At 47.5% G+C, this 15,747-nt stretch overlaps 1 protein-coding gene across 1 annotated transcript in view; it reads left to right on the forward strand.

The window, feature by feature from the left end:
- Nucleotides 1-15,747, forward strand: part of VSX2 (visual system homeobox 2) — a 66,044-nt gene that overhangs the window by 48,090 nt on the left and 2,207 nt on the right. The gene's annotated exons all lie outside the window — the stretch shown is intronic.

The raw sequence follows: 15,747 nt of genomic DNA on the forward strand, positions 1-15,747 counted from the left end.
GAAAGAGCTCGTCTCTGCTCCTTTGGGCACAGGAGGATGTGCAGAGATGTTGCAGGCAACTGGTACCACTGTGGGTAGGACCACAGTGTGAGGATGATGGGTGAGTACCAGTGAGGTTTTTGCACCGCCTCGGCATTTTCACTGCATTTGCCTCCTCAAGTGAAGCTTCCCTGAAAGTTTCTCGAGATTATTTTTTTTTAATGATTTTTAATATTTGGGGTTGAATTGCATACCAGTCCTGTTGTGCCACTGTGAGGAGGTAGAACGAGGCGGTGCGGAGTATCGCCACTGTGTGGTGAATCCTCCAGCAGCAAGGGGCAGCCTGAGCTGCAGGGCTGTGCCTGCACCAGCCTTTGGCGCACACGGCAGCCGGTGTGCAAGCAATCATTACAGCCCAGAAAGCCAGAGAAGACTTACAGCTGCTGTGTACAGCATGGGAGGCACAGTGTGCTTGGACAGACCAAACATGAATTTCACAAGGGTGGACTTCAGCAGTTCCGCTGCTTCCCTCCTCCCCATGCCCTGCTCCCACCAGGTTGCTCCACAATGCACAGGGCTGTAATGGCCAAGCCTGGAACCCATTTTTGCTGGTGCAGGTGATGTTTCTTGGCTGGCTGGGGGTTAAACTGGCCTAGTCCTCCACACAGTGGCTGTGGCTGGTGCATAGCAGTTTCTACAAGAGGCATTGGCCTGAGTGCCACATGATGCTGGGAGGGTCCTGGTTTCCCTGGTCCCTCCTTCTGCTCAGTCCTTCATGCATGCCCCTAATCTGTTCCTTCAGCCTGTGGTCTTTCTTTGCTAAAGGGATGGCCCAGAAGGCTGCTCCCTTGTGGGTTTGGAAGGTAGCTCTGAGGGCACTTGGCAAGGTAATGCTGATGCTGGAAGCTGCTGAGGCAAGACCCTGTGCAGGGACAGGGAGATCCTCCCCCAGAAAGGTGCAGCCCATTTTCCCTCAGTTGTGAGTCCCCTCACGGCTCTCATTCTTGTGCTCAATCAAGAGTGACATTTTTATAAAAACAAGTTGTGCTTCTTACCCTGTTGTGCTGGCAGGACTCCTGCTTGTAGATAACCTGCATGCTGATAGGGTTTCCATTGATCTTCAGAAATAATGGCCCATCATCTGAAATCCTACCTGACGTGTTAGGATTTTGCTCTGAGCATCAAGCCCTGATGCTTTGCCTCTAGAGAGAGTGAGCTGGATGGAGGGTCACTCCTCCACTTGTCAGCCTGTAGGACATCAAGAGGGGAGAGACCTATTGGGAGTTTAGTGTTGCCCACCATCTGATGTGGGGCTGGAAAGAAGATCCTTTGATTTCCCATAAAGGGCCTTTTCAAGGAAGAGGTTAATCTGGTGGCACAGGATGTGCTGAACTGCAGAGGCACCATTTCTCTGGCTGAGGGCCTGCACTATGGGTGAGGTGGAGGGAGATGTTGTGGCAGACAGTGCAGAGCTGGATACTGCATGTCCTGCTTCAGCATCTGGAACACCCTTCTAGTGCTGAGACTTGGTGATTTGTCTGATTTGGAAATGAAATAGTGGCTAAGGTATCTTAGCTGTCGCTGACTTGCTGCCAGTGTGTCATTCCGCAGCTGGCTAACGAACAACTGCCTACTCTTCCCGTACTGCAGGGTTTTTAAACCTCACAGCTCCTTACTGTGACCCCTCTGCCCTTGAGATCAAGTTAGACTTGGACAGCAGGAGCACCACATGGTGTGGCTGCTCTGAACATCAGGTGTTGCTAATGGCACATGTACGCCAGGAGAAAGTGCTTGAGAGTAACACTTTTGTTCATTATGAAAGGGGAAATAATAAGAAACAGCAGAATTTCTGTGGCATTTGTTGTGTGTGAGCACGAGCACTCTGCCAGACTGAGCATCGGGGTCACACAGGAGTTCAAGGTACCACTGATCTTTCCAATGGGTCAGCACCCAAATGTCCTTTATCATATATCTTATGAAGTTTCCTTATCCATACTTTTTTGTGTGTCACAAGCCATGACAAGATGATTCCCAGCCTTGGTCATGCTTCTTGATATTTGACTTCATGTTCCTTTTCAACTTTAGCCCCTTTTGTAGGAGCCTAATTCTTTCCCCCTTGTTATGATGTTCACACTCTTTAAATAAATCTAAGCTATTTCTTCTCCTGGCTGTCACTTTTGATTTGCATCATTGCTTAAGCAAGCTGTAAAGATATTTTCTTAAATAATTCTTCATAAATCACACACTAGTCTCTTAATCATGTGGTTGTTCTTCTGTGAAGCCCATCCTGCCTGTCAGTCTTCCTGGAGGTAAGGGACCACATACCTACAGCTTCACACCGGGTGTGTTCACACCAGTTCAGCTGGACTTCTGTGTCCTTGCAGAAACAGCCTTGGATCGGCACTGGTCTACTTGTGTCCATATTTCTTTCTTTCTATTTATCTAATTCAGTCACTTCAAGCTTTTTGTAGACAGATCTTCTTTTTATCCTCAGGTTTTTCCCTTCAGTGTTCCGGATTTCATATGGCATTTTATTAACTTTGGCTAACAAGCATAATAACAGCCCTACCAGCTCTGACGCTGGCAAGAAGTGGATGTTAGAGAAGAGTATGAGAGTAGGACAGCTATCTAGTGATACTGAGTACTTTTACAGCCTCCTGGGATTTTGAACACATGTAAATGTCTTAATATCCCACAGCAAGAAGTTCTGCAGCAGAACTGCATGAATGAAGTAAATCTTGCTTTGAATCTATTAGCATCATTTAATGCCCCTTGGAAGAGACAACTGACAATGAATCTTTGTTCCCTTCTTCATAATATTTATAATTTCATGTCATCATATTTTTTTCCTTGCATGTGTTTCTAACTGCTCAAGGGAACTCTATATTTTTGCATTTTCATTGTAGCTTGCAGTTCCTCTCATCTTTCAACATTGTTCTCTCAGTCTTGTAGGTCATTAATGAAAGTGTTTTCTAGGATTGTTGTATCACATGCTGTAGACTTTCACAGCATTTCATGAGGGTTCCCACTGGATCCACACCTAAAAGTGATATCTACCCCTTATTTTCATTCATGGAATTATTTCTCAGGAGGTAGTAGTCAAAGCGAAAGTAAATCACCTATGAAATTCAATATGAAAGTGAAATTCAAAGAGTGCAATTGAGAGAATGATATATAGGAACTGCTTGCATGTAAAACCTTCAGCAGAACACTACAAATAGCCATCAGAGGCCAAGAAAGTTATTGGTTTGAGAGGACATTGAATTCAGGGAAAAAATATTCAAATCCTCCATTTAAAGAGAAGATGAACGTGCATTTTTTTTCAAGGCAGCACTCTTTCACATTGCATGCATCTTCCTCCCGTATTGAGCTGGCTGCTCCTGGAGGGAATACGAGCATCATCCCTGTTGGGCAACGTGGGAAAAGAATTTAATTTTCCTAGTGAGACACTTTGGACAAGTCAGACCAGATTTCACGGTGGCCATTTTGCAAGATACTTGAAAAAGACTAGGTTAATCAATGTATTCAGAAGAGTTGAAGTGCCGCTAGTAGAATAAACCCAGAGTGTTCTGTAAAATCCAGGTGAGGTAAGTAGATTCCTTAAGTAAGAGGTATATCCTTAATAGACAACTTGAAGTATTCAAAATGGCCTCAAAGCTGACAAGTATTCTGACACCTGACTTAAATCAGTGTGTTTCTCATAACAGATACTCTGGAATGTGTAGATTTTTGATAAGTTATCCCTATTGAATTTATTAATATGTTACAGTTCCAAACTTTAAACACCAGTATCTACAATATTAAAGTTCAGTAACCGTTTGATGCGGGATTATTGAAATGACTGTGTATGTTTGTCATTACAGTATGTCTCCTACCGATCAAACAAATTGATTAATCAGTTCAGTATTTCCAAAAAATAACATCCTGACTGCCATTGTGGGGATGCTAGATTCACCTTTAAGGGACCTAATAAATTAAAAAAGAATAAAAGTGGTAAAAAATGTCAATTCTTGTTGTTAAATGATTGGATGATAATTATGTGGATGAAGAATTTGGGGATAAATAAAATTTCTCACCTTAGCATAAGGAACCCCAAGGAGACACTGGTGCCATGTGTGAGGAGTGGGGATTGTCTGTGTACCCAGCAAGCTTTGTCAGGCAGCTAAGAGGTCAATTTTGGTTAAAATCAAAGTCAACTAAAACTCTAATTGAAAATGTATTGTTTTAGCTGCTATCAGATTAACACATTCAGTATCACTGTGTAGCCCTTTAGGAGTTGGCTGGGGATGGAGGAATCAGGAGGGGTGGTCATTTGGAGGGGTACGCTTACCAACAGTATTTTGCCAGAACAAGAGACTTATCTTGCTTCAGTTTTGCAAAAATGTTCTGTACTTAGAGGTGAATGTAATTTGGAGAGGCCTGAGGAAAGTGTATTGTGCTGAGCAGGAGCTCAGGAGCGAACCCATGGAGTCCTCTCAAGAAACATGATAGAAAGTGTGAAGGAAAAATTGGCTTTATTCAGCTTTAGCAGCCCTGGCTTCTGCCCTTCCTGCCAGGTTTTCCTGCTCACTGCAGAGTTGAATTGTCCTAATCCCATGGTGTAAGTGTGGAACAGGGACGATTGCTCCATGCAGTTGCTGACCTTTCCTGAGTCTGTGCCTAGAATGGCCACCAAGGGACTTCTTAGTGCTGCAAAGTAGTGGTGGTGGTGTTTTTTCTAAGCTTATGCTTGTCGCTATTACTCTCAATAAGTGAGGACCTGTCTATTGTTGCTAAAACTTTGTGTGACTCGCACACTTTGAAGACAGAAAGGCCAGCACGAGGCATCGTGCCTGCGGGTTCCCACCTATATCTCTATAGAGCATGTTCATGGAGATCATGTTGCTGGAGGGAAATTACCAGAGCGATTTAGGTGGTTGGAGGTAGATTACCGAGGTGATGGAGAAGCTGAAAGTGTTGCTGCTGTGTGAGCCAACCTTTTCAATATCTTAATTTTTTTTAAGAACCCTGCAAGAAGTTAATAATGTAGAGATGAGCAGCTAGTGCTGGCTACCTTTGCCAATAATTCCTGAGCACTGGGGCAAGCCACGGCAGCGTGATACCAGAAAAGTGTCATTAACTTCCCCTATGCTTTTAGAAACGTAGGAAGTGTACAAGTGAGAGTAATAAAACTAATCAAACTTACTGGCTTGGTGAGAATATTATTATGAGTGTTTCTCGTGGCGTATGGTGCATCTCTGCCTCCCTGTCTTTAATTGGTATGTGAGGAGTTCATCCACTTTGCTGCCTCTTCAATAACATGCTTGTTTAGTTGATCTAAATTCATATTCATTTCCATTTTTCAATTAAGAGTTGTTTAATTTGGCCCTTTCTGTAATGGAGTGTTTTCATTACCCTTTATCTACGGCCCGTTTTCAGTCCATGTGCTAGAACTTCGTTTACAAGTTAATTACCCGAGCTGCAAACAGAGGGGCTGGGTGATGGGCGAGAGCAAGGGCCCAGGCAAGCCTTCCCAAAGGGCTCACTGTCTGAAAAGTCTTACGCCGCGTGCCTTTGGACAGAGGAAGAAAATGTGGCAGGAGACAGGGAGGAAAGCAGAGGGCTGGGCACATCTTTCCAGCTCACTGTGAAGTGGGGACTCTGCTGCTTGTTGCTAGAGCACGCAGGTTCCCTGCCCAGCTTGTGGGATTTACCCGGCTACAGCTGGGGCGGTAGGTGCAGTTTAAAAGGTATTTTTTAGTGCAGAGGTGGAGATACAGAATTATGAGTATTTTGTATACACAGGTCACTGCTTTGTCCCTCTATGTCCCCTCTTTGTCCCCTCAGGGGCTTCAGCCCCTGACCCAGTTTCTAAATGGGACAGAAAAACAAATAAACCCAAACTCGCCCATCCTTGCATTCTGCTCTGGTCCTTGCAAGATGTTTATGGCTGTCACAGCATAAGGGACAGTGTGATTTTGGTGTGCTCCTCTACAATGTCAGGAGGGAAATGAGGCTTTGCAGTGGCAGCTCCTTCCTTGTTCTCTCCATGGTTTGGAAACATCATCACCGAGGGTCAGAGACCTTCAAGTGTTGAGGCACCTGAGCTCCCTGGGAGAGGAAAGACAGGCAACAAAATATGCCCATTGCTGTGGAGTGCCTTGGCAAAGACTTTCCCCATCATGGCCAGAAGAATGGAGGAATGGCTTTGCAGGCTTAATGCCAGGCTGTGACAACTCTTCCCCACACTTATCCCCCAATTTTGTTAACAACAGTAGGTTAAGGGTAACACTTCTCAGAGTTAGCCTAGGCACTGCGGTTCCTCTGTCACTTAAGCTCTTCTGGAAATGCTGCCCTAAATGCCTGTGCTGGGAACACTTGCATTCGCTCCTTCTTTTAATGATGAACTTCCTTTTCTCTCTTCTGATGTTGCTGCAGTTTTTCACAACTAATTTTTAAAAAAATAATTGGGCAGCACACCAAGTTCAATAGTTAATTCCCCTCCAGCCTTAGGATGCCTGGCAGAGGGACCAGCTGATGGTTGTGTGTTCAGGTTTTCCTTTAATGACCCTTTGTTATAAAGTTTTCCTCCTTTCCTGACTTTGAATAGAGATTTTTTTAACAGTTCAATAACACAGGCACTTTAGAGACACAGTTAATTTACTCTCCCCTTTATTTCTTAATGGATCTATTTTTCTCTATAGTGTTTATCTTTCACCCTGATAGATCTCAACAAGTTCTGATTCTTCTCTGGCAGCATGAACCTCCTCTGCCTTTTCATTGCCCTTCTTTGTGTGTGTTCTGTGAGCCAGGTTTCACACAGGCCTGTGCAGTGTTGAGAAGTCTAGTCCTCAGCAGACATGCAGATGACCCTGATCTCCAGCACATGAGGCTGGCAGGTCCTTCTGTGGAGCAGAAAAGAGGAACTGAGTTGGAGAACAAACTGTTACTACAATATCCTACAGCAAAGGTGGCTTCCAGAGACCACCTTCATCAGAGGATGTGAGAAAGCATCAGGTGTTCTTCTGTCTACTCTGAGGGGCATTGCCCTGGGAGCAGCAAGAGATGTCCAATTTAGGACCTGCCTGGTGTGAGAAGCACAGTTTGCTCCTTACTTTCCGTTTCAGCAGGCTTCTGTTCAAAGGCAGAGCTGAAACTTTGGCTGGTATTTATTAAAGCTTTCAGCTGCAGCTTTCCCTCCGAATTCATAGCAAGGGAATGCAAGTGAAACATTGCTTATACCTGGTCACCTTCCTGTGACTCATGTAAAGGCCCATGGTATGCACAGTGCACATTCATAAACATGGTATTATGTCCCCTCCATGGTCTAGAAGTAACCTACTGGCTGACTCCTGCCTGGCTGTTGGAGCTGACCTGCTACAATGTGGATAAGCAGCAGCACTCTGCCAGGTTGGGTCAGACCGTACCCGGGTGGTTCAGCCAGGCCAGTGTAGCCAGGCTGCCCACCTATGCCTCTGGGAAGCTCTGGCTCACCTGCAGCTGCAGGGTCTGCAGGGTCTGGCACTGGGGGAAATACCTTCTCATCCATGCTACCCTTTCCTCTCTAAAGGCACTGCTTGGCTCACACAGAGGGAGGCTGAACTGTGAGTGCTGTTGGGAAACAACCCCCTGGAAGGGGCTAGCCAACCCATCCATGGAAATGTACGAGTGTCTGTGCCGGTTACTGCTCTTAGCCAGATGTGCCAATGATGTCCATTCCAAGATAACTTGTTTTATGTCCATCAGGTGTTTCTGATATCTCTAAGTCCCTTCATATCTTTAGTTTCCATCCTTCCAACTCAGAGTCCCCCATGACTGTCACTACAGCACCCCACCATTTGTTAGTTGATTGGATCCACTTGTTGAGCTTATATGATGACCATGACTGAGATCAAAGCTTCAGTGGCTACATGACAACTGAGGGAGGGTCCCTGCCTGGGAGATCTTAGTTTGGGTGGGCTAAGCATGGGGAATACCCGGGAATGTCCTGGTGAGCTTGGATGTGCTGCCCTGGTGCCAGCAGCATGCATGAGCGGGTTGTGTGTCGCCAGCTCTGCAGGCCACACCATTAGCTGTGCTGTGCACTAGCCTGAGCTGACAATGTTGGCTGCAGGCGTCGGTGGCACAGCAGCAGCTAGTGCCTGGAGCCTAAGTCTTCTGCAGCTGTAAGGCGTCATGTGAAAACTGGAGTCGTGAATTACCCAAAGAAGGTTAAGGGTACACAGAACTGAGGAACATGTAAAGCCAGGAGCGGGCACGTGGTAGGAGTAGAGCGCTGAAGGGCCACCCCGGTGCAGCCAACATAACTGCCAGCCCTGACCTCTTGGCTGGTGGTCAGGGGACAGACCACTGTTCTGCCCTGCTCTTTGGCTTTGGTGGTCCTCCGCCTTCCCAGATCCAAGAGAGGCTAGTGAAGGACTTGCTGAGATTGGGTGACTAGGTATCTCTTGTTGCATGAGGCAAGGAATTGCAAGCATCATCCTTACTAAGTATCTTCCTAAGGGAAGATTGTAAAGGACTGCAACTTTCTCCTTTTGGTGCTCAGTCCAGGCTGCTGCACAGAAACTTATTACAACATGTTAAAAAGTTTTACAGTACATAACACCTTTCTGTAGATATCTTCCAGCTGATGAGTTCCTGTGCAGTAGCCCTCAGGGGTGACTTTGCGGGCTGTCCCCATGCATGCAGGGATGAGCTTGAGCCTTATCTTGGGAAACAGTAGGCACCAGGTCATGCTGCAGATACCATCGCCTGCTGCTGCACAAGCTCTGGCTCCTACGTTCTCTTCTGGAGAAGGCCAGAGCTCACATTTGCCATTGGCTCTGTGTGTACTGATAAAGGAAAGGGTGACATGCAGCTGCTTCTGGCATGCAAGGGGCAGCCCCGGGGCCTGGGCAGCCCTCCGCAGCCTCTGAGGAAGGCTGGTGTCCCAAGATCTGATTTTGGTGCCCACTGAAAGGCATCGTGAAGGGGGTGTGACATTTCTCCTCCAACTGCCCTGACTCGCCTTGCTCTAACGTGAAGGTGATAATATGGTATGTCCCCACCCGTTCACAGAGTGCATTGCATATGGACGTTTATGAAGACCTATGCTAAGGTTTGCTCTGTGCCAGAGGACCTGCAGAGTGGTGTTAGTGGGGGAAAAGGAGGCAAAATGGAATTATACAGGCAGGATAGCAGCTTGGTTAACGGAGCCAGGCATTGTGAGCACCCAAAGGATGGATGTGCAGCATCACCCTTTGTGACAATGACAAATGTCTCCCTGGGTTTGTGTGGACTAGGATGATAGGCACACTCTTGCCAGCTTTCCTGTGACTATCATGCACCCATGACCCTGATGTTTTCCCTGTTTTTCAATCAGTATGTTAGGAAAAGAGGAATTTGGGTGTTTATCTGCCATACAGCAGCATCTGGCAACCTATACGGAGCTGTAGCTCCAGCTAAGCTGCTGGTCAGCTGGCATCATGGTCTGGCCATGATGAAGTCAATGTCTCAGGGATGCATTTGCTGTGCAGATGTGTTGCACAAGATTGAGTGTTTGCTGAACCACTGATCTCACTATACCTACCACGCACATTGTGTGCACACTTGTTCTTTGGGGAAGATGCAAGCCCTGCACCTCATGAACTTCTCCACTTTTTGAGGGTTACAAGTAGTGACAAAACATGTTGCTGTGGCACATGAGGTGGCAAGGACAGGTGAAAACCCCAGATGGTGGAGTCTCCCACTCTGGAGACATTCAAAACCCGCCTGGATGCCGTCCTGTGCAACATGCTGTAGGTGACCCTGCTCTGGCAGGGGGGTTGGACTAGATGATCCCCAGAGGTCCCTTCCAACCCTGACCATTCTGTGATTTTCCAAAGGGACACAGTTTAAGACATTGTTCCCTGCTCAAGAGAGATTTTACAGCTTTGGCTGCGTAAGTCAGATAAATTGCAACAAGTAGCTATACTTGGCCCATGTAGTGCTTTTAAAAGCAGGATTCAGAGGCAGGCCTGGCCAGCAGGACCAATGGCATGGTAATAGCAAATACATTTTTACTGGGTGCCATATTGAGCCTATATTTGATGTGTGCTCTGTGCGAGTTTAGCTTAGAGGAGACCCAAGCTTGGATGAACCACCATGTCTTTGCTCGAGAGGGTTTGAGTACTATCTCACAGCTCATCTCAGTACGTCTGGTTGGACCTTTTAGCCAAGTGGGCTGGACACAACTCCAGCTATTACTAGGAAGGGCTCTTGCCATGCTAGCAGTGTATGGGAATTGCTCTTTCTAATGTGAGCTCAGAAAGCTCTTTCCTGATGTTTAGTAAAAGGAGGGATGACGAGTCCTGTGATCAGCCATGCAACCCATGTGCAACCTTTACTGCTCTCATTTAACTTCATACCCACTTTACACCAGCCATAGAAAGTGATGTTACCATAAACAGTGCCAATAATTTTGACATTACATTTGAAAAGAGCAATAAACCGTTTCCAGGCTTACACAAGCGGTGCAGTCTCTACCAGGAGCCTGAGGACAGGAAGTTTTCCTGGGGTGACCACTACAGGGGAAGGATTTGAGGAAGCCTCAGGACCCAGTCAGACCTTACACTCTTGTGGCAATTCATTATAAAGCCCCAGGGCCCATGGGTGCACATGGGGACATGCTCCAAGGAAGATATGAGGCTGCTCTTTGCAGTGCTCACATTCTCAGATCGAACCCAGCTGGGGCAACTGGCCCTCTCTGATACGAGAGTGAGGACACTGCTGTTTTCTCAGAGGAGGTTTTCATTTTCACTGCTCTCATTGTAGAGTCTTGGGTTGGAAAGGAAGAAGGTAGAAAGGGAGATGTGTAGCTGTCAAGAGGAACTCAGTGCTCAGGTGGCAGCAGGGCCCTGGGCATGGAGGTGAGCTGGAGGTGTTCTCTGGTCTGCAGCTGGACCCACCAAAGGGTGTCACGTGGGGAAGTGACAGGTATGCTGCTGGGCATGATTTTAGGAGCAACATTCTGCTGTGAGGGGGACAGAGGGCTTTTCTAGTCCGGGAGAGGGGTGACCAGTATGCAGGTAGAGGTGTGAAGAGGTTGCACTGAGAAACAGAGCTTCTCTGTGCTGATGCTTTGCTATGCCATACAGTGAAGTGACAGGATCAGACCAGAGCAGTGTGGTGGGGAAAGGGACATAAGCAACTACAGTATGTTGGTGTAGATGTCTGGATATTTCCCATGGCAGTAAATGCCACAGAGGGACGAGATCTGGTGGATGAATGTGAGAAGTTCAGCTTCTGCATGGTTCAGCCCAAAATGGCTGGATCCCTGGGAGAAGAGCATGGTGCTGGTTGGACAAGAATGTGTTGGGTTAGAAAGCCATCAGCACCATAACATCAGGTGGGTCCATGACAGAGGCTTACAACCCAAGGCTATGTCACAGGACAAGTCCAGGAAGCTCCCAGGCTGCCTGGCTGGGCAGGTTAGGGTTTCTCTGCTGTGTCCTCTCTTGAAGAACTCATTTTCAGAAATGGCTTCCTTGCAGGGATCGTACAGAGTGACAGTTCAGCTCCCCGAAGCTGAAGGTTTGCGCCAGGGGAATTGTCAGGGAGCAAAGAAGATACGCCTGTTAGTCCCTGGGTGGGGGAGATGGTCTCAGCATTGCTGTTGGGGGGACATGGGGTTTTGTCCCTTGCCGTAGTTGCTGGTTTGCCAACAGCCCTGTGTGGCTGCTCCCCGCAGCTCAGCAAAGGTGTGTGCTGGTGGGGAGAGTGCTGGTGTGTCTGTGTGTCTGTGCACGTGTGGACGTGCATTTGCTTGTGGCCATCTAGTGGACACTTCAGCATGCACTGCTTTGGGCTGGGATCATCATGTGCTCCATAAAGCTTGTTACTTGGAAGACCCCTGTTGAAATGCTACATCAAAGGACAGTATGTGTGATCTGGTGAAGCAAAAATTCCCCATTACCTAGCCTGGAATTTTCCTTTAAGAGATGAGGAATGCTTGAGCAGGAAAAATAACATTTTTTAATTAGAAAGACAAAAAAGGCCACTATCAATTCTCCTGTCTGTGTGCCCCAGCTTGGAAAGTAGCAGCCAAGAAAATGAGTGTCACCAGTGAAGATTTTAGGTTGAAACAATACAGAAAAAATACACAGTAACACCCTAGATGCCATAAAATATCCCTTTGCTAATTCCGATTCCTGGCTCATGGCCAGCCTCAGAGAGATTTCTCTCTTTAGCAGACAATGTTTCAGGAGCTGATTAGGTAAACAAACTAACTAATATGATGAATGCGGATAACAAGGACACATTGAGTCTCACGTCCCTTTGCAAAATGAGAGATTCCTCCTACTACAATTTGCTCTTCTGCATCATCAATAATCTGAAGAAGCATCGGTCATCATTTGTGATTCAGAGGAGGAAACTGGCAAGAATAACCTTGCCAGTCTTGACTCCAAAACACTGCAACCCTGCGGTCGACCACAGAGGGCCTCAAGTTTTACTGCTTTGGGCAGTGGGCACTGAGGGTGAGAATTAGATGATGATTAAGGTTAGAAACATCCCCATTTATAAGGTTTTGCAATACTGCTGGTTTTGGAAAGAGGCCCTCAGAAGAACAGGCATGTGGAACCAGGATCCAGGAGATGACACTGGAGGTGCTGGTGTTCGCTGCTATCTTGTTTCATAGGCTGTGGCTGCTCTTGGGTGGAGAAAGTGTCAATGTGATGTGCCCATTGAGGTCAGAGAGGTGAAAGCAAATGAGAAGGAAGGTGTGTGGCACACAGCCATGTCAATAAAGCATTTCACAAAGCTGAGCTGATCCACATGATGGGATCGGGCAAGAGGAAACATGGACAAACCTAAATGTTGCTTGAAGCAGACTGAATTTTACAGAGCCAGAGGAAGTTGTAGAGTAGAAATCTCCAAGCAAAGACAACAAGCAGCTGAAGAAGACACAGAGTACCAAAACCAAGAGTAAATGTAAGTGCAAGGGTGAAACTCTCTCCAGGAAAAGTGAGGTGCAAATGATAAATAACTGCATATTTGGAAGTTGTGGCTGATGTACCAATGCAGCCAAATACACCACAGAATTACTAAAACTGGTGCGTAATTCAGCTCAAAATCAAGGCACAGGAAAATTTTGATAACATGTCAAGAAATTTGAAGAAAGCAGTGAGATCTTCTCCCAGAAGAAAGTCCCACTGATGGAACCATCTGAATGAGGGCAAAATCCTGAGAACAGGCCATGGGAAATAATTCTGCCAATCTGAAATGGTGTGGGGGCTGCCAGTGCCGTGCTGGAGCTTTTCCCTTCATGCTCCTAGGGACAGGCTTGTGGCAGAAGTGCTGGGCTGGGGTCTGATTGCAGCAACATTCAGTGTTGAGCACCACTGGTTCCAGTCAACTTCATGCCTGAGACGAAGATATGGCTCCTGGCATTAAAGGAAGATGGTCAATCGTCCCGATTTCTGTTCCGATAGAAATTCTGGGATTTCAAACTTTCCTTTTTCCTAGTCAAAACCAAGAGGAAATTCCCATCAAATGACAAAAATTCGTTTGGGAAATCTCAGAATGATTTTACTAAGATGTTGATGGCATTTTGATTTTCCCCATTTGGCTTTAAAGCATAGATTTTGCATGTCTTAGGTGGCCGAGATTAAAATACAGCATTCAGAAGAAAGCCATAGATAATTTTGATTATACTTCCACCAGCCGGATGCAGTTTTTCCTGTGTGATTGAATCAGCATTTTTTGATTGAAAATTTTCCACCGGCTCTAGTCAAAATTGGGCTGCCAGCTGGCAAAGCTTCTGCTAGCTCCAGCATTTGCGTGGCCCTGCAGTGGGAGAGGGGATGCTCCATCACAGCAAGTTTAGTGGCAGCGCTGGGGCAGGCTGAGACCTGGCCAGGGAGAAGGGCAGGGGAGCATGAGGCAGGGGGAAATATCTTTGAGGCATCAAGGCAGGAGGGAGGGGAAAGGGAGAGGTGGTAAAAGCATCAGTGAAGAGGCACCTGGATAGAAGAGGACTGACGAAAGTTTAAAAAGTTGCCCACTTGGTATGCGATGGAAAAACGTGCTCCTCACTGAGAGCCCAGGTGTGGCAACTGGTGACAAAATAGCTGTGCAGAGCCGAGCCCTGCAAGCCACTCTGGGTACATGGAGGGGTGTCACTGCAGCCCCAAATCAAGGCAGATTTACAGGCACTGACCCTTGGATTGTGCAGGAATTTCTCCCTGAAGCCAAGGGAGCGAGAGAGGAGCTCTGTGGGAGGGACATAACTGTACTGGTTTATCCAAGGCACAACAGGCAGGATCCCTCTCCTGGCCCTGGTGGGTCTGCCCCCTCGCAGCATGAAGGTGTCAGGGGTGGCTGCCCTGCTGCCCCGCTCTGGTTTGTGCTGAGGTTGGAGAGGGAATGAGCCAGTCCCCTCCAGCTCTGCCCTCCAGGGTCTGGGAGTGGGAAGAGTGCATGGCCCGGAGTAACTCTGCCAGCATTCTGCTGGCTGCACCACCGAGCAAACCCATGTGTCACATAGGCATGGAGAACCCGCAGAGAGAGGAAGGTGTGCACTCCTGAGGGTCCTTGCTCAGGCCCCGGCGGATTCACAACCATCCATGGTCCAGGGGTTACATATCGGCAGTATGAAAGCGTAAATCAGAGTGTTTATCATGCAGAGGAGGTGACGTGTGGTGAAGCAGCCCGGCTGTAAAATCCTCTCTGACATGCACAGAGTGTCTTCTGCTGGGAGAAGCTGGGATCACAGCTGCTGGGACCATCACCCCACCCACCCTGCAGAGCTCCCTGTGGGGCCAAGCTGGCTGGGCTTCAAGAAACGGCCAAGCCTGGCTGTCACCAGCGCTAGCAAGCCACCCGCCTACCCTGCAGCTCTGTCCCCGTAATGCTTCGGTGCTGGGCAGTTCCCCTCTGCACAGGTAGAAGAGGTGAGCTTGCTTTGCCAGCTGAGAGCAGGACATCACTCCACAGCATCAGTCTTGTAGTCCCCACAGCAGAGCTGGGGGTCTGCCCTAGTCCCCCAGTGCTCCCCACTGCAGTCTGAGCTCCCCCACAGCTACGGGAGGTGGGGACAAGAGAGGGTTAAGCTGTCAGCTCTGTAATGTTAAACAGGTGTCAAAGGCACCTCCATATATCTGCAGATTGAAATCAAATTCTTTGCAGTATAAAAAGATAAATTACCCAGGCGATTCCCGCCTCATCCCACTCATCAGGCCAGCGCCAGACGGCAAGCAATTTTTTTTTTTAATGTGCTAACGACCTAATCAAGCAATCAAGTCGGAGAAGATTGCGGAGTGACCCCGAGCATCCATCTGCCAGAGAGACCCCGCCATTCATTTCCATTCTGCCGTGTACTTTCCGGGAAAGGGAGGGAAAAAAATAGAAAAGAAAAAAAAATCCTAAACAAATTAACACCCAATTTTCTGTGAGTCTAATTAGTTAAATGAGGAGGTGTTTGGGGTGTCCACAGGGAGGGAGAGGCTGCCTCTCGGAGAGGGCCCTGGTAACTCCATGGCATTAATTAGCGCAGGTCAATGGCGTGGTTCCCTGGGGACCAGCTGCTTTAATTTCCCGTGATATTTCAGTGCCTGAGGCCCATCGATTCAAACTGAAATTAACTTATTTTTCAATCAGGCCTGGGCTGCCCCTGGGGCTGACTCTTCCTTTGCCTCCTTCTGAATAGACCTCAAGCAATTTTTCATCTAAAGCTGATGCCTCTGCTCAGTGGGAAGGGAGGGGAGCCGGGGAGGGAGGAGGGCGAGGGAGACAAGAGGAATGGAAATCGGAGAGAGAGCGCTAATAGATTTC

The sequence above is a fragment of the Charadrius vociferus genome, unplaced genomic scaffold, assembly GCF_000708025.1.
Source record: "Charadrius vociferus isolate BGI_N301 unplaced genomic scaffold, ASM70802v2 scaffold14, whole genome shotgun sequence".
Lineage (NCBI taxonomy): Eukaryota > Metazoa > Chordata > Aves > Charadriiformes > Charadriidae > Charadrius > Charadrius vociferus.